At 42.8% G+C, this 18,284-nt stretch overlaps 1 protein-coding gene across 1 annotated transcript in view; it reads left to right on the forward strand.

Moving 5' to 3' along the window:
- LOC140488193 (cytosolic arginine sensor for mTORC1 subunit 2-like) overlaps window positions 1–18,284 on the forward strand; it is a 62,988-nt gene that overhangs the window by 21,960 nt on the left and 22,744 nt on the right. The gene's annotated exons all lie outside the window — the stretch shown is intronic.

An 18,284-nucleotide genomic window follows, 5' to 3' on the forward strand; every position in this document is an offset into this window, starting at 1 on the left:
CCTCTTGTGATTTTGAATAAAGGCTTCTCCACAGCTGAACTTTAAACTGACAGGTCTGTAATTGCTGACCTTATCCTTGCAATCTTTTTGAACAAGGGCATAAAATTTGCAGTCTGCACTTTTTTTCAGGTATTTTCAGAGTCTAGGGAAGACTGAAAGATTATGGTGAGTGCCCCTGCAATTTCTATTCCCACCACGCCCACCCTCCGTATCTTTGGATGCATCTTATCCAGTCCCAGTGCCTTATCAAGTTTAATTTTCAAAATTCTAACCAATAGTTCCTGCTTCTCCATTTTCAACCTTTCCAGTAACCATCTTCATCTGACACCATGACCTGGATAACTCTACCTCCTTGATAAAGACAGATGCAAAGTATTCAAATAAAACTGCAGCTATGTCCACTGCCTCGAAATGCAAGTCATCTTTTGGTTGTGAATCAGCCCTACTCCTTTTAATGTTCTCTTAATATGTATATACTTAGAGGATTTTGGAATTCCTCTGTTGGCTACCAGCCTTTTCTCAATCCTTTTGGCTTCCCTAAATGCACTTTCTTCTCTCCTCCAAATCTTCTGCATTCCTCTTGGTTCTCAGTTGTGTTTTCTACCTGACACCTGTTCTAAGTTCATCCAGAGTGTGCTCTAGATTACTTCTCCTCCTTCCTTTACCCTTCAGAAGGTAGCCCATTTTTCAGTTGATTTCTTTTCTGCCAAAATTTCATTTGTCTAGCCTGCCCAACTCTGTTCTTGCCCGACACTACCCTGGACCCGTTGGGCTATTTAGCATGGCCAGTCCACCTAATCTGCATATCTTTGGACTGTGGGAGGAAACTGGAGCACCGAGTGGAAAGTCGTGAAGACACAGGGTGAATGTGCAAACTCTGCACAGTCACCAGAGGTTAAAATCGAACCCGGGTTCCACGCTCTTTTTCATCTCTACATCAGCCACCAAATTCTGAGTTCGCAAAATCTGTGGAAATGTTTATAGCCAGAAAAGAATAACATCTTCAAACTAATAATTTGAAGAAAAATAACTTTGATTTCCAAGCTATGATTATTGTACCCTAGATGAGTTTTGCATTTAGTTAAAGCTAAAATATCAGAATTACATAGATTTGTAATGGTTAGCTTTTTTTTCTTTTTGACTAGTAAGGTAAACAGTGATGTTTATGACTGGTTTTAAAGCTATAGTTTAACTTTGTAAATAGGCCAGCTCTCTTTGTGACCTATAATATTAGAAAATTTGTGAAAATGTTAAATACTTGCTTATTAGCTGCGTACAGAAACTTAGTTTTCCGACGAAGGCAAGGTTAACTGGCTTTAGCAGCCTGTGTTTTTGTGAAGGTTTAGCTAATAGGGCAGGATGTTTTGGTATTGATGCAACACATAATTTTATAGAACAGTATCTGAGAATGTAGAACTGGGACAACTTGTGATTGATAAACAAAACTGCAATGTTGGTCACTGTTGCAGATGAGTGTTTTTATTCCAAGGATTTCTTTTTTTTAAAAAAAACTGGTTCATGGTATGTGGGTGTCACAGGCAAGCTCAGGATTTATCGCCCATCTCTCACCGTGAGCAGACGGTGATGGTGAGCTGCAGTCAGTATGTTATGGATAATCCCTCATTGCTGTAAATCTAGTGAGTTCCAGGTTGTTGATGCAAGTCAGGGTGGCATAGAACTTTGGGATATGGTAGACCATGTTGGCTCTACTCCAGGCTGCCCTTGCTCTTTTAGGGTTTGATGTCGCGCTTTGGCATGTATTTCCCCAATTTGCTAAAGTGCTGACGGTGACCAAGACATCATTATTTGATCACAAAGTCACTACAAACAAATGGTGTCTAGTCGCCAAACTGCTCATGCTTGGTGTGAAATGGTGACAGGAATTGGTTACTTCTAATAATAGACAATGTATGCAGAAGGCATAAAACAATGAACTGTGACTTTTGTCAGATGGCTTGCTTCTAATTCAGTGCTGGGTCTGAGTTCTATTTTCACTTCTTAAAGTGGGAACTTGCACTGTACTCGTAGATTTTTCCTCCAGGTCATGAGCAACATATTTTAATAAATAAAAACAAAATATTGCCGATGCTGGAAATCTGAAATAATTTTTTTTTAAAAATTGTTGGCAACTGGCATAAGGTTTTTTTTATTTAAAAGGAGACAATTTACTTGAGTATTGCGACAAATACAAAACTATATAAAGAAACCCACTAATTACATAAATACTTCATAACTAACTAATAAATCATGTCAATAATAATAACACAGCTCAGTGGAACAAAGTAATAGCCCTCAACCATCGAAAGCATAAATTTATACATATTAATGTGTGGCTTAATAATTGACATCAGGAAATCAAACATGATCCACAAATGTTGAAGTTTTATCTCAAATTCTTGCCAGATAATTACCATACACCGTCTGTTACTGTTTTGTTCCTAATATTTTCATGTGTCCAAGGTTTCCAATGTTCGTTCATTTGAGATGTGCATGATGTCCTGAAAAGAACAGATGCCATTGGAGGTTAGTTTACAGTAGTGCATAGCAGAGGTCATTGGTTTCAGCTTGCGCAGAAAACAAAAGACAGCTAATTTGTGGAATGTGGTCCTAAAAACTTGTTGGACATAGTGAATCCTGTACCATGAAAAGGAATTTAAATAAATCAGTTGCCATTTGAGGCAATGGCCTTGACGATGGTCACTTTTCCCTGTAGTTTTTCTTTGGCTTTTGGCATGTTGGCTTTTTCACCTTTTTTTGAGTTCTGAATGTATGCTCTAAGAATGGCTCCTTCACATGACAATCTTGTGTTTTTTTTTTTAACTGAAAATGTGTTGCTGGAAAGGCGCAGCAGGTCAGGCAGCATCCAAGGAACAGGAGAATCGACGTTTCGGGCATCAGCCCTTCTTCAGGAATGAGGAAAGTGTGTCCAGCAGGCTAAGATAAAAAGGTAGGGAGGAGGGACTTGGGGGAGGGGTGTTGGGAATGCGATAGGTGGAGGGAGGTCAAGGTGAGGGTGATAGGCCGGAGTGGGGTGGGGGCGGAGAGGTCAGGAAGAAGATTGCAGATTAGGAAGGCGGTGCTGAGTTCGAGGGATTTGACTGAGACAAGGTGGGGGGAGGGGAAATGAGGAAACTGGAGAAATCTGAGTTCATCCCTTGTGGTTGGAGGGTTCCCAGGCAGAAGATGAGGTGCTCTTCCTCCAACCGTCGTGTTGCCATGGTCTGGCGATGGAGGAGTTCAAGGACCTGCATGTCCTTGGTGGAGTGGGAGGGGGAGTTGAAGTGTTGGGCTACGGGGTGGTTGGGTTGGTTGGTCCGGGTGTCCCAGAGGTGTTCTCTGAAACGTTCCACAAGTAGGCGGCCTGTCTCCCCAACATAGAGGAGGCCGCAGCGGATGCAACAGATGGTGTGTGTGGAGGTGCAGGTGAATTTGTGGCGGATATGGAAGTGTCTCTTAGGGCCTTGGAGGGAGGTAAGGGGGGGGGGGGGGGGAGAAGAGGTGTGGGTGCAAGTTTTGCATTTCTTGCGGTTGCAGGGGAAGGTGCCGGGAGTGGAGGTTGGGTTGGTGGGGGGTGTGGACCTGACGAGGGAGTCACGGAGGGAGTGGTCTTTTCGGAACGCTAATAGGGACATATTTCCCTCCCCGCCCCTGGTGGTGGGGTCCGTTTGGAGGTGGCGGAAATGACGGCGGATGATATGTTGGACATGGAGGTTGGTGGGGTGGTAGGTGAGGACCAGTGGAGTTCTGTCCTGGTGGCGGTTGGAGGGGCGGGGCTCAAGGGCGAAGGAGCAGGAAGTGGAAGAGATGCAATGGAGGGCATCGTTGACTACATCCGGGGGGAAATTGCGGTCCTTGAAGAAGGAGGCCATCTGGGTGGTACGGTTTTGGAACTGGTCTTCCTGGGAGCAGATGCGGTGGTGACGAAAGAATTGGGAATATGGATGGTGTTTTTACAGGGGGCAGGATGGGAGGAGGTATAGTCTAGGTAGCTGTGGGAGTCGGTCGGTTTATAAACTATTTTCCCCGCCCCCCCCCCCCGACGTAGTCGACGATGCCCTCCACCACATCTCTTCCACTTCCTGCTCCTCCGCCCTTGAGCCCCGCCCCTCCAACTGCCACCAGGGCAGAACCCCACTGGTCCTCACCTACCACACCACCAACCTCCATGTCCAACATATCATCCGTCGTCATTTCCGCCACCTCCAAACGGACCCCACCACCAGGGGCGGGGAGGGAAATATGTCCCTATTAGCGTTCCGAAAAGACCACTCCCTCCGTGACTCCCTCGTCAGGTCCACACCCCCCACCAACCCAACCTCCACCCCCGGCACCTTCCCCTGCAACCGCAAGAAATGTAAAACTTGCGCCCACACCTTTCCCCCCCCCCCCCCCACACCCCTTACCTCCCTCCAAGGCCCTAAGAGACACTTCCATATCCGCCACAAATTCACCTGCACCTCCACACACACCATCTGTTGCATCCGCTGTGGCCTCCTCTATGTTGGGGAGACAGGCCGCCTACTTGTGGAACGTTTCAGAGAACACCTCTGGGACACCCGGACCAACCAACCCAACCACCCTGTAGCCCAACACTTCAACTCCCCCTCCCACTCCACCAAGGACATGCAGGTCCTTGAACTCCTCCATCGCCAGACCATGGCAACACGACGGTTGGAGGAAGAGCGCCTCATCTTCTGCCTGGGAACCCTCCAACCACAAGGGATGAACTCAGATTTCTCCAGTTTCCTCATTTCCCCTCCCCCCACCTTGTCTCAGTCAAATCCCTCGAACTCAGCACCGCCTTCCTAATCTGCAATCTTCTTCCTGACCTCTCCGCCTCCAGCCTATCACCCTCACCTTGACCTCCCTCCACCTATCGCATTCCCAACACCCCTCCTCCAAGTCCCCCCTCCTACCTTTTTATCTTAGCCTGCTGGACACACTTTCCTCATTCCTGAAGAAGGGCTGATGCCCGAAACGTCGATTCTCCTGTTCCTTGGATGCTGCCTGACCTGCTGTGCTTTTCCAGCATCTGCAGTCCTCACTTTCTCCTTGTGTTTTTTAAAAAACGGTTATGCTCAGCTACAACAGTGTAAGCTTTTGCTTTTCCTTCTGACTTTATTTGGTACGGAGAGATTATTAATTTGGGGTAGACAGTGTCATAGTAGTAATGTCATTGTACTAGTAATAAAATGCTCTAAGGATTTAAAGGGGACGTAATTCCACCAGGGAAGCTGGTGGATTTAAGTTGAGTGAATAAATCTGGAATTGAAAATCAGTCTTGGCAATGATGACCAAGAAACTATCTTCGATTATGATAAATGATCAGACAGGGGGTGGTGGTTTAAATATAATTTCAGGGAAGGAAGTCCTGTCTTTTCCAAATCCACAAACTGTATCTGAAGTAATGTGGCAAACCACTCTGTTATAGGGCAATACGGGATGGTCAGCAAATACTGACCTTAACAATGGTGCTCACATCCCATGAAATAATTTTTTAAAAAATCAGTGTTTGTTGCAGCATACCCTCTTTGTTTTCATTTGAGAGTCTTCCCAATTTGTATGCTAGTCATTGTTGCAGAGAACAGATGTGTTATTGACTTGCAAAAAATTTCACTCCCTTTCTGTGCTTTTGATTATTTTCCTGCTTTCCTTTTTGGTGTTTTACACCATCACCCTGCTTAATCTGAAAGATAAATAGGCCAATAGAGGAGGGGATTGAATGTGTGAAGTTGTGTATGATTATGTTTTAAAATAGATTAGTACTTTCGACAATCTCCATTCAACACTTAAGGTTGCCATTCCTCAAGTACCTGAATATTGCTAATTGGGCATGCTTCTCAGAATTGCTAGGAATATAATCTGTGCTATTTTGACATCCCTCGTTCTGCAGAGACAGTAGCTAATAAGAATAGTATGTTATCCCTCTGCCAGCTTTGTGATACTACACAAAGGTGTTTGGGTTTCACGGCTCATGTCATTTCTAAGCAGTGTTTGGCAAGTCCTTCATATTAAAGGAAATCTACATCACTGATGCACAGGACAGAATGACTTTAGTTATTGAGAAATGGCATTTTGTCAGAAAATTTTGTAAAAGGTTTCTTTTGGAAACAGCTGGCAGATTTCACCAATTTTGTAAACCTGAGAGTTTGAGGGAACATTTAACACTTTTTAAGTAACAGTTGGTGCTGGTGAGTTCCTTTTGTTCTCCCTGTGGCAAAATAAGTTTTGGTGTTGAATGAAGTCTTCATTTTGGACAAGAGAATTGTGACTTGGAATAGATGAGGGGCATTTACTAAATCTGAACTTTGAACATTTTTTCTCCATGAAAAATGCTTTGGATTTTCGCTTTTTAACTTTTATGAAGCTGTGTCAAATGTTTCGGAGACATTGAATTGCTGAGCAAGTTGTTTTTCAATCCCTGCATGCCATTGCAGTTTGGGTTTCATTATTCATTTTGTGCTTGGAAGATAACCAGAAGGAGCACTGAACCGGAATTCCTAATGTCATTTAAATGCTTATTGCTGCCAGAGATTTTGGCTTGAGAAGCCCTCAGGATGAAGAAATGGGAATTCTCTTGTTTTTAGAGGCAGCTAAGTTTTTAAGATAACCTAGTCGAGTACAGTGGCATTTTGTGAAGATCAATATGTGCAATGCATCATTTCAAATGATTTGAGTTTACAGTTTACCAGGAGGGGAAATGGTGACAAAATGTCACCAAGCTGCACTTTCACAACTGGTGGTCATTGTGGGATATAACGTGTGTGTCACATTAATTACAGAAATTCAATGCAGTCTTGGCAAGTGCCAGTGGTATGCTTGTGAGCTAATCTAGTTTTATGCAGCCTTGAGAATGTGATGAGCTGTGCTTCATGTTGGAGGGTGGCGGAGGAGAGAGACATCAGAGATTCTGGCCCTCTTCCAGAAATTAATTACTTTTGACACATTTCCCACAATTTTCTGGCATCCTAACATTCCTTTTTAATTTTATACCAGTGTTGATCAGGATCTATTGCAGAAATGTTAGATATAGTAATAAAATAGTTCCAGAGACTTAAAGCTGTAAGGTTTTCAAACTTAAGGACATCCAAAGAATTGGAGTCTCCCAATTTTCAAATGTGTGTAAAACCTGAAAACTACTACATTTTAGAATGCAACACTTTTTTTTGAAAGGTAAGAAATATAAAATGAAAATGTTTCTGTAAATGTTAAATTTTATGCTTTATATGATCGTGTGTGTGATGTGAATTTTGAGTCGATGGTCTATAAAATGTTAAGTTCAAAGGGAGAAAATTTTAACTATTTGTACTCAACTACCTTCAGCACAGTTTTTTTTTCCTTTTTTTTTGGGGGGGATACAGAAAAGACTTCCAAGGATGTAGCAGAGATTGGAGGGTTTGAGCTAAAAGGAGAGACTGAATAGGCTGGTGCTTTTTCCCCAGAGCATCAGAGACTGACGGGTAATGATTTTATAAACCTTTTTTTTTATAAACCTGTATGGATAGGGTAAATAGCCAAGGTCTCTTCCCCAAGGTGGGGGAGTCCAAAATTAAAGGACATAAGTTTAAGGATGGGAGAGATTTAAAGGGGACGTAAAGGGCAACTTTTTCTTGCAGACGGTGTGTGTATGGAATGAGCTGTTAGAGGAATTGTTGGAGGCAAGTACAATACAACATTTAAAAAGCATCTGAATTGGTGCATAAATAGGATGGGTTTAGAGGGTTGTGGGCCAAATGCTGGCAAATGGGATTGGGATCTCTGGTTGGCATGGATGAATTGGATCGAAAAGTCTGTTTCTGTGCTCTACAATTGTCTGGCTTTGGCTCTGACCCTTTCCCCTGCCCTGCCCTCGCCTTGATACCACTTTTTTTTTTCTTCGGGAACAAACCGAACCAAAAGCAAGTGCTTTTAGCGCTTTTATGATTGGTCTTGCTGCTGTGGAGCAACACACTATGTGCTACCCACTGAGTTACCAGATGTGTCCATTTTTAATTCTACTATATGACTTGCAATGTTTTTTTCCCACCAATTAATGCAGTATTGCTTTTAATGTTAGTGACTTATTTTTAAGTGGAAAGAGTACAGAATGCTGCACCTGTTTTATATCTTAGTTCAAATTGTGTGTTGATTTTCCAGGTGAACAATGTCTGAAATAATCAAACCTAGGCTTTAGTACTGACTACTGTATGAACCTATGGTTCACTTGAAAGTTGTGGTTTTCATGAATGCAAATACAACTGCAAGTGAGCACTCTGTGTAATCAGTTGCAATAGGGCCGCGACCAAGTGGCCTAATAATTGTAAGTTTGTAATAACCCACTCCACTGCCCACCTGTCTGCCTGCCCAAATCCTATCCTGTCACTTCCAACCACCAGCAATGAGGGTGGTGCAATAACGGCCAATCATGGGCACTAGAATGCCACTTTAGCCTGGAACATTTTGTTCCAATGCTAATGAAGTCCTGGTCTCTAATTCTGGAAACCTTGTTGCCACCTTGGCAGTTGGGTAACCGGCATGCTACACCTGGTAGCTGCCTGAAACTCAGTAACGCCCACCCCATTATCCCCATCCAAAAAGATGGCTGAGCTATGGCACTCTCCGAAGGTTGTGGTTTCTAGATTTTCAACACCGATCTCTGGAGTGGTACTGAAGGCAGATTTGCTTTTATTGGAGATTCTGACTGTCTGATGAGACAAGAAAACAAGACACTGCCTGTCTTTTCAAGTGATGTGGAAGAACCCTGGCATTGTTTGATCAAAAGCAAGGCATCCGGCACTTATTTCTCAAGCTTGCACCTAAAAATACAACACTTGTATACTTCAGTGCTATTTGCTGAGAGCATATTGGCTGGCACATTTTGTTCCATCAATGACTGCACTACAATACTACAATAGTACTTTGTTACCTGGAGAGTGCTTTAGGACACCCTGAGGCATTGAAAGGTGCTGTAGGTAACTCTTGGTTCTGAAGTTCCAAAAACATGGCATTTCTTGTTGAAATTTAATATAATCCTCAGTGCAGCCTCTATATGCCATAATGTGTTTCCGTTTCCTCCTTTGTCTCACCCAATCCAATCTTTTTTTTTTCTTTTCTGATTTGAGCGTTATGAACTTCTTGCATAAAGCTTCAGTCAGATTGGTTTGCTTAAACCAGCTTATTAGCAACTTTAAAGGAAAGCTAAAAATATCATGTCACCTACAATCATAGAATGGCTGCAGCACTGTGTGTGTTAGGCCTTCACGTCCATGGTAAGCATCTGCAAGAGTAAGTCCCATTCATTTGGTCGTTTCCATGTCACCATGAGCATTCGTTCTCTACAAATAATTCTTAGTTTGCCTTTTTTTATAAAAGGCCTCTGTGTTAAATTGTCCCCACCACGTTCCTCAGGCAGTGCAACTACTAGCTGCATTAAAAAAATGTTTTCCTTTGTATCACCACTTCGTTTGTTTTTTCACCTTCTTCATCAATGTCCGCTGGTGCTTGATTATTTATTCCAGTTGGGCAGATATTTCACACAGACCTGGAACCATTCCTGTGAATTTTATCTGCATACATTCAATACTTTCACATCCTCCTTAGCTTTTTGTGCACAGTCCCTGAAGTAGGATTTGAACTTTGAACATGGCAACTGCAGATGTGATACTGTTGCCAACAGAGCCACAGCTGACACACTATGTATTTGTATTTAAGACCAATCCCAACTTACCTCTTCTACACAAATACTTGCACACTTTTAAAATGGCAAGTAAGTTTTGAGTTTACATGGGCACTGAGAGCTCTCTATTAAAACTCCAGTAAATGCATTTAGTATCTCCTGGATAGTATCTCCTGTCTTTATCCTTCTTTTGGTTTACAACTACATGCAAAGCCAGGATTTACCAGGCAAATGAAGGAGTCATTAAAATCATGGTTCTTTAAGACAAGATCATAATCTTAGAACATAGAACATAGAACATAGAACATAGAACATAGAACATAGAACATAGAACAATACAGCACAGAACAGGCCCTTCGGCCCACGATGTTGTGCCGAACTTCTAACCTAGATTAAGCACCCATCCATGTACCTATCCAAATGCCGCTTAAAGGTCGCCAATGATTCTGACTCTACCACTCCCACCGGCAGCGCATTCCATGCCACCACCACTCTCTGGGTAAAGAACCCACCCCTGACATCTCCCCTATACCTTCCACCCTTCACCTTAAATTTATGTCCCCTTGTAACACTCTGTTGTACCCGGGGAAAAAGTTTCTGACTGTCTACTCTATCTATTCCCCTGATCATCTTATAAACCTCTATCAAGTCACCCCTCATCCTTCGCCGTTCCAAGGAGAAAAGGCCTAGCACTCTCAACCTATCCTCGTACGACCTACTCTCCATTCCAGGCAACATCCTGGTAAATCTTCTCTGCACCCTCTCCAAAGCTTCCACATCTTTCCTAAAGTGAGGCAACCAGAACTGCGCACAGTACTCCAACTGTGGCCTAACCAAAGTCCTGTACAGCTGCAACATCACTTCACGACTCTTGAATTCAATCCCTCTGCTAATGAACGATAATACTCCATAGGCCTTCTTACAAACTCTATCCACGTGAGTGGCAACCTTCAAAGATCTATGTACATAGACCCCAAGATCCCTCTGTTCCTCCACCTGACTAAGAACCCTACCATTAACCCTGTATTCCGCATTCTTATTTGTTCTTCCAAAATGGACAACCTCACACTTGGCAGGGTTGAGCTCCATCTGCCACTCCTCAGCCCAGCTCTGCATCATATCTAAGTCCCTTTGCAGCCGACAACAGCCCTCCTCACTGTCCACAACTCCACCTATCTTCGTATCATCTGCAAATTTACTGACCCACCCTTCGACTCCCTCATCCAAGTCATTAATAAAAATTACAAACAGCAGAGGACCCAGAACTGAACCCTGCGGAACTCCACTTGTAACTGGGCTCCAGGCTGAATATTTACCATCTACCACCACTCTCTGCCTTCGACCGGTTAGCCAGTTTTCTATCCAATTGGCCAAATTTCCCTCTATCCCATGCCTCCTGACTTTCTGCATAAGCCTACCATGGGGAACCTTATCAAATGCCTTCCTACAATCCATGTACACTACATCCACTGTTCTACCCTCATCCACATGCTTGGTCACCTCCTCGAAGAATTCAATAAGACTTGTAAGGCAAGACCTACCCTTCACAAATCCGTGCTGGCTGTCCCTAATCAAGCAGTGTCTTTCCAGATACTCGTAAATCCTATCCCTCAGTACCCTTTCCATTACTTTGCCTACCACAGAAGTAAGACTAACTAATCTTGTGTTCTTTATGTTGTGTGCACTCTTTGAAGAAAAGTTTATCTTATTGCATGCTGCATGTTATTCTGCCCTAGTGGCAATCTGCACAGTGCAGTAAATTATGACCATCTTATCATTACATTGTAAATCCAGTTGATTGCGAAGATAAAAGCCGTTCGACAATAGCAGTATGTGGGGAATAAATCAGTGAGTTATCTAATGCTTGTTACTTTAGGTTATAGAATGCTCAGAGATGGAGTGAATTGCTGCTGTTTAATTTTCTTCTGGATATTTACACCTTGGCATTTTTAAAGCGTTTTTGTAACATTGTAACATTTTTAGAAATCGTAGATTAGCCCAATACGTTGTGTATGTACGCTGTCTAGCTCTACCAAGCATTTTTCTGTCAATCCAGATAAGATCAATAAATCAGTTGATGGGGTATGGCTGAGAAGGAGGATTGTTTATTATGTGACAGATTTTGTAATGTCAATAAAAAGGTTGCCTTCAGTGCTTATTTGAACATGAATCTTTCCCTATATTTTTGGTACTCACCTGCCCTTGTGGCTTTATTTTGAGATTATTGCATTGGAATAGAAATCAGCAGCTTCATTGCTGTAGACTTCTGCCAACCTGGAGCCTGTCTGAAACTTATCACACTCCTACACTATCACTAGTGACACTGATATTAAGTGGATTGAGGAGACAGCCATCCTCCAGGGATAAGCTGGATTTGAATCTAGTGTCAGATTTAAAGTGAGATGTTGTACTCTCTGTAACACACCCACTTCATATGATTTTTGAGTTAATTTTTTAAACCACCTCCAATATAGCTCACTCTACACCTCCCTAAGCATCCCAACCCCAAATTTATTTTTTTTGAGTTCTGTGTTTAGGATTTCGATGTTAACATTGGAGCATGGGAATAGGCCATTCAGCCAATAGTGCCTCCCCTGCCATTTTAGCTAGTGGCTGATCATCATTTTAATGCCACTTTACCACACTATTGTCATGTCTCTTAATACCATTGGTCTCCAGAAATTTCTTGCTTTTTCTGACTTGAATCTACTTAATCCATAGCCCTTTAGAGGGTGGTGAATCTTTGGCATTCTCATCAGTCTCAAATAGCACTTTTTCCCTGTCCGGAGACTATGTACCTTGGTTCTGAAGTCACCAGCTAGGGAAATATCCCATCTGTCTTCACAAGCCACATCCTGTAAGAATTTTAAGTTTCAATGTAATGACCTCTCCTCCTTTTGGCCCAGTATTCCCTGAAGTTTCAATTTCCTCAGTCTGTCTCTCTGTGTCTCTCTTTTGTAAGGAAAGAACTGGAAGAGTTGACTTGAGGGCAGCTGTTTTGAAGGTAAATCCACATCTGACCTGTAGGAGTTTTTAAAGACCAGTTGATCAGAGTTCAGGGCCAGCATGGTGAGCATAAAAGATAAGGAAGGTAAGGTTGGGAACCTTGGATAATGAGAGATGTACTTTTCGTTGAAAAGACAAAGGAAGCATATATCTGGCTTAGGAAACAGAAATCAAAGCCCTTGAGTACAAAGGAAGCAGAAAAGAACATGAAAGAGAAATTAGGGTTAGAAGGGGCCATAAAATATCACTTGAGTAGGGTTTAAGGAGAATCCGAAGGCATTTTATATGTATAAAGAGCAAGAGGGTAACAAGGGATAGGGTAGGATCACTTGCTGACAAAGGAGGGAATTTATAGATTGAGGCCAGAAGAAGTGGGTGAGGTCCTTGATGAGTATTTCAGTGGTATCCACCAAGGGGAAAGACATGGATGATCAGATTAGAGAGGGGCTTGTTGATGCTCTAAGGCATGTCAAATATTAAGGAGGAGGAGGAATTGGGTGTCTTCAGAAACATTTAAGATAAACCACTCCCCCAGGGCCTGATGGAATCTATCCCAGAAAACTGAAGGAGGTAAGGGAGAAGACTATTGAGGCCTTGACAGAGATCCTTGTTTCCTCTTTAGCCACAGACAAGGTCCCTGAAGACTGCAGAATCGTTAATGTTGTTCCTTTTTGTTCAAGAAGGGCAACACTGATAATACAGGGAATTGTGAAGTACATCAGTGCTGGGAAATTAATGGAGAAGACTCTTGAGACAGGATTTGTATTTTGGAGAAGAATGAACCTGTTAGGGATACTCTGCATCCCTGCTGTCAATTGTACAGTATTTACACAAATTTAAGAGGTTTAAATTGCTTAGAGTTCCTGGTATTAATACTTTAAAGGGACTCTGACTGACTATTACTTCCACTGTCCTGGAAAGAAAGGACTTTACTTTCCATCATTTTTTAAAATAAAAATGAACAACTTTATTTTTTAAACAAAGCTTATTTTTAAACCTTTTATCTTGTGTTTGTTGATTTTTATCCAGAATATTACATGCCAAATGGACATGGCAGTTGCATTGCTTGGTATAGATGACATTGCAATGGTGGGGGCGTGTCCTGGCATTGGGGCTTGAGGAGATCTTTAGAACTTGTCTTTCAAAATGTTGCCTTGTGTAGACTAAGGCTCGTGATGTCTGAGGTACCATGAACCACAGCTCTTTAAAACGCTGACCTGACTCCATGAAAATTACAGAGGACTGTTTGTCTTTGCTGTGGAGCTGGCCAGGTTGGGAGCGCATGGTGTAGTCTCATAACTTGAAGCAGTCCATGTCCTCTCAAGATACTCCTGAGATTTGGGAATCTCCAAATTGGGACTAAGCTGCCAGTTTAGTTTTAAAGAGCTCCTAAGTCATCCTGACTTGATCCAGACCTAAATCCTTGTATCGAGACTGTCTATGTTGGGTCCTAGACTGGCAATGCCTTTTTTTTTTGTTTTGTTTAAAAATTTTAATTTTTTGTACTTTCAAATCCATCTTTAATGGCACCCCTTCACAATCTAGGATAGAAGTTCGGCACAACATCGTGGGCCGAAGGGCCTGTTCTGTGCTGTATTGTTCTATGTTCTATGTTCTATCCCTACACAAAATGTATGCTGTTTTAATAATAGTGTGTATGTAAAGTGATGCTATGCCAAAGGAGCCTAGGCCTGAAATTTTTTGTTCTGTTTCTCTTTTAGTCACAAGTAGGGGTGACATGAAGTCAGGGATGGGTGGAGTACTCGTCCTGACTGTGTCTTTTTTTCCTGTTGATTTTACGATCCTCTCCTTGTTTTTTTTCTGACCTAAGACTGGAGCACAGTCTGGGTTTGAAGGAGCTATGAAGGAGGGGGTGCATAGGGTGAGTGCCCCCTATGGGCAGGGGGAAGAGTCTTCCATTCAAGGTTTTATAGTTGGTTTTCTTTAGAGTTTTTTTTTTGGTAGTAATAGTTGTTTATAGTTATGATAGAGTAGTTTCGGTGTATATATAGTTTTTCGATTCTGAGTCTTTATTTACTTATGTTCAGTGCTTTGTAAGCAGTGTTCTCCCTCTGAGGGGTTCAATGGTGTCTGAAAGGAAATATGGCTAAGTGTCTTATTAAATGGTGCACCTGGAATATTAAAGGAAGTCATTCGCCTGTTTAAAAGGAAAAAAAAAGTGCTTTCTAGCCTTAAGAGGGAAATGGTTGATATTGCTTTGTTGCAGGAAACCCACTTTGATGATGAGAAATACCTGAAATTACAACAGAGGGGTTATGACCGGGTATTCTTTTCATCCTTTACTACTAAAAGTAGGGGAGTGGCAGTACTTATCCAGAAAAATTTTCTGTTCACATTATTAGAGCAGGTGAAAGATGAGAATGGACGGTTTGTGATGCCTAAAGCCCTGATACATGGGGAGGAAGATGGCATTTTAAATGTCTACTGTCCTCCAGTGCATCCCCTCAAATTTTTGATTAGTGCTTTCTCTAAGTTTGAGTGCTTTTGGAACACGGCACATTTATTACAGAGGGGGATTTTAATTCTTTTGGATCGGACAGTGGACAGGATGCCTTGTGGGCCCCCAACTATTTCTTCGCAGGCCAAGCAGGTGGTTGCTTTGAATTCAATACTGACACAAAACACAAAGAAAACTTGCTTTTGCGAGACAGATGCTGTTCGAATATGGGGATAGGCCAGGGAAGTATTTAGCGTACTTGACGAGGAAAAAGCGTGCTCCCCAATCCATTATTGCAATCAGACAGTGCTGGGGTCCTTGCATACGATGCTAAAAAGATTAATGAGGCTTTCGGAGCTTTTACTCTGAATTGTATCGATCTGAAGGTTGCGAAGACAGGAGGGCTAAAATGGAGACCTTTTTTAAGAACCAGGACCTCCCCAGGGGTAACCTTGGAACAGGGTCTCCCCTTAATGCCCCTTGACCGTTCCGGAAATACAGGAGGCAGCTAGGCAGCTTCAGAGTGGGAAAGTGCCTGGCCCTGATGGTCTTCCAGGTGAGTTTTATAAGGCGTTTATAGGGATTCTGTCAGGGCCTATGTTGGAGATTTAAATCACTCCTATATGCATGAATGTCTACCACCTTCTTTGAGAGAAGCTAATATTTCCTTCCTTCCTTCCTTAGGAAGGGAAAGGTTCTGAGGATTGTGCCTCATACAGGCCCATCTCTGTATTAAATTCGGATTTCAAGATTCTGTCGAAGATCCTGGCGCTGAGAATGGAAAGGGTGTTGCCCCATATTGTTAAAGAGGGCCACACAGGCTTTATAAGGGGTTGTAGATCCTCTAATAATAATAAAACGTTGCTGAATGTGGTCCAAGCATGTCAGCAACGATCAATTCAGGGGTTGGTGATTTCCTTCGATGCAGAGAAAGCATTTGACCCGGGGTGGAATGGCCATTTTTCTTTACGTCTTAGAACAGTTTGGGTTGGTGGAGTCTTTGCTAGGTGGGTGGAGGTTTTATATTACCACCCTTTTTCCCGCGGTCATCACCAACTGGGTGAAGTCTGGGAATTTTATGATTGGTAGGGGTAGTCGGCAAGGCTGCCTCCTCTCACTGTTGCTTACGTTAGTGATTGGCCTCTGCCAGCGGCTCTTTCGTCAGAACGTCCACATAACTGCTCTGGAAGTGGGAATGAGGACACACAAGATTACACTATATGCGGATGATGTCCTTCTATTTTTATCAAACCCGATGACCTCTCTACGCCATTTGATGCAACGTATCAATTCATTTGGGGCTATTTCAGGATATAAGATTAACTTTAACTTTGCAAAATTGGAGGCTATGCCTTTGGGGAACCTTAAGGATGTGTCAGAAGTTGAAGGTGGCCCTAAGTTCCCTTTTAAGTGGTCACGGGCAGGGTTCTGGTACCTAGGCATTTTCATTACCCCCAGGTTTGATCTGTTATGTTGGACTAACTTTGCTCACTTGCTCGACAATATTAGGTGACGTCTCCAGAGATGGGAGGCTCTTCCAATTTCATGGCTGGGCTGAATATCAATCATTAAGATGAATGTTCTTCCTCGTTTGCTTTATCCCATGCGTACGCTTCCCATAATGTTTCCCGGGTCAACGCTGCGGAAGCTTATGGGGTGGTTTTGGTTGCTTTGTCTGGCATCGTGGGCTGCCCCTCATCAAACTTACTAAATTACAGTTGCCTCAAGGAGGGGGAGGGGTTGATTTCCCAGACATCAGAAAGTATCAGTTGAGTTCCCTGCTGTCTTTTACGATTGGGTAGGTAACGATCCCAACTCCATATGGCTGGATATTGAGGCCCCCAAGCAAAGTGCCCTCTTAATTAACCTGTTGTTCATGGATAAAATGAGGACAGTTATGGACCATTGCCGGAACCCTATTGTCATTCGTACAGTCAAGACATGGAGGGCGATGCGTCAGAGGTGAGGGTTGCTTATCCAATACTTCGCCACTTGCACCTATAGTTGGCATGCCAGGGTTCCTACCAGGAATGTTGGACTCAGGGTTCAAATTATGGGCAGCGAGAGGAGTTTCTAGTTTGGGAGACTTGTTTGAGGGGGAGGTCATGATGTCTTTTGAGCAACTGAGCTGCAAATACGGGTTACCCAGCAGAGACCTTTTCTGTTTTTTTTTCAGGTAAGGGATTTCATCCAGAAAAAGACTACGCTCCTCACTAAGTCCTATAAACCCGATACAGAGAGGTTGTTGCTACGCTCCACAAGCACCCTTTCGGTTAGTGCCCTCTATTGACTGCTGGCTGGCAGGGCCAGGCAGGATATTAACCGGTTATGAGAGGTCTTGGAGCAAGAGCTAGGAGTGGAGATCTCTTCTAAAAGATGGGAGAATACTCGAAAGATCTCTATTTGTAATAGGACATGGGCTATGCAGTTTAAAAATTCTGCACAGGACTCGTCTGACGAAGTTTAAAAAAGGGGCATCTTCAGTGTGCCCCAAATGTAAAATAAGTGCAGGTACTCTTACTCATTGCTTCTGGACATGCTACAGGCTTAGTGATTACTAGAGCGCTGTGGCGGGAAAGATAGGGAGGGTATTGAGGACAAGTCAAAGTAGACCCGCTATCTCTCCTCTTAGGTCTACCAAATTTACCATCTTTAGACGGGTATTTAATATTAACTATTTAATATTCTTGCATTCTGTGCACGGAAGAATATTCTGATGGACTGGGTGTCTGAGAACCCACCGGGCTTGCTGGGATGGCAGAAATTAATTATGGACCACACTCCCTTGGACTTTTTTACAAACCTGGTGCACCACACAACAGACATGGCAGCCCTACCTGAGTTATTTGGAAACTGATTTGTCAGCTAACTTAACTAGGGTGTTTGGTTAACCAGGATGGTTAGATTTGTCAAGCCTTGGGCCCTGGAGTGGGTCTCCTGAGTTAATACAGGTATATATACAATGCTCCCGTTCCTCTGTTTGGGAGCTTTGCGCCGAGCATAGCTGTTCTGAATTTTTTTTTTCTGTTTGCTTTTCTTTCTTTTTGGTATTGCTTTGCACAGTATTAGGGTTTGTTTTGTATTAGAGGGTAGGTTAATAGTTAGGAGACAGTAGTTGTATTGTTTTTGTTTGTTTTCTTTTTATTATACTGATATTTGTTATTG

The sequence above is a fragment of the Chiloscyllium punctatum genome, chromosome 17 (assembly GCF_047496795.1).
Source record: "Chiloscyllium punctatum isolate Juve2018m chromosome 17, sChiPun1.3, whole genome shotgun sequence".
In the NCBI taxonomy this organism is placed as follows: domain Eukaryota; kingdom Metazoa; phylum Chordata; class Chondrichthyes; order Orectolobiformes; family Hemiscylliidae; genus Chiloscyllium; species Chiloscyllium punctatum.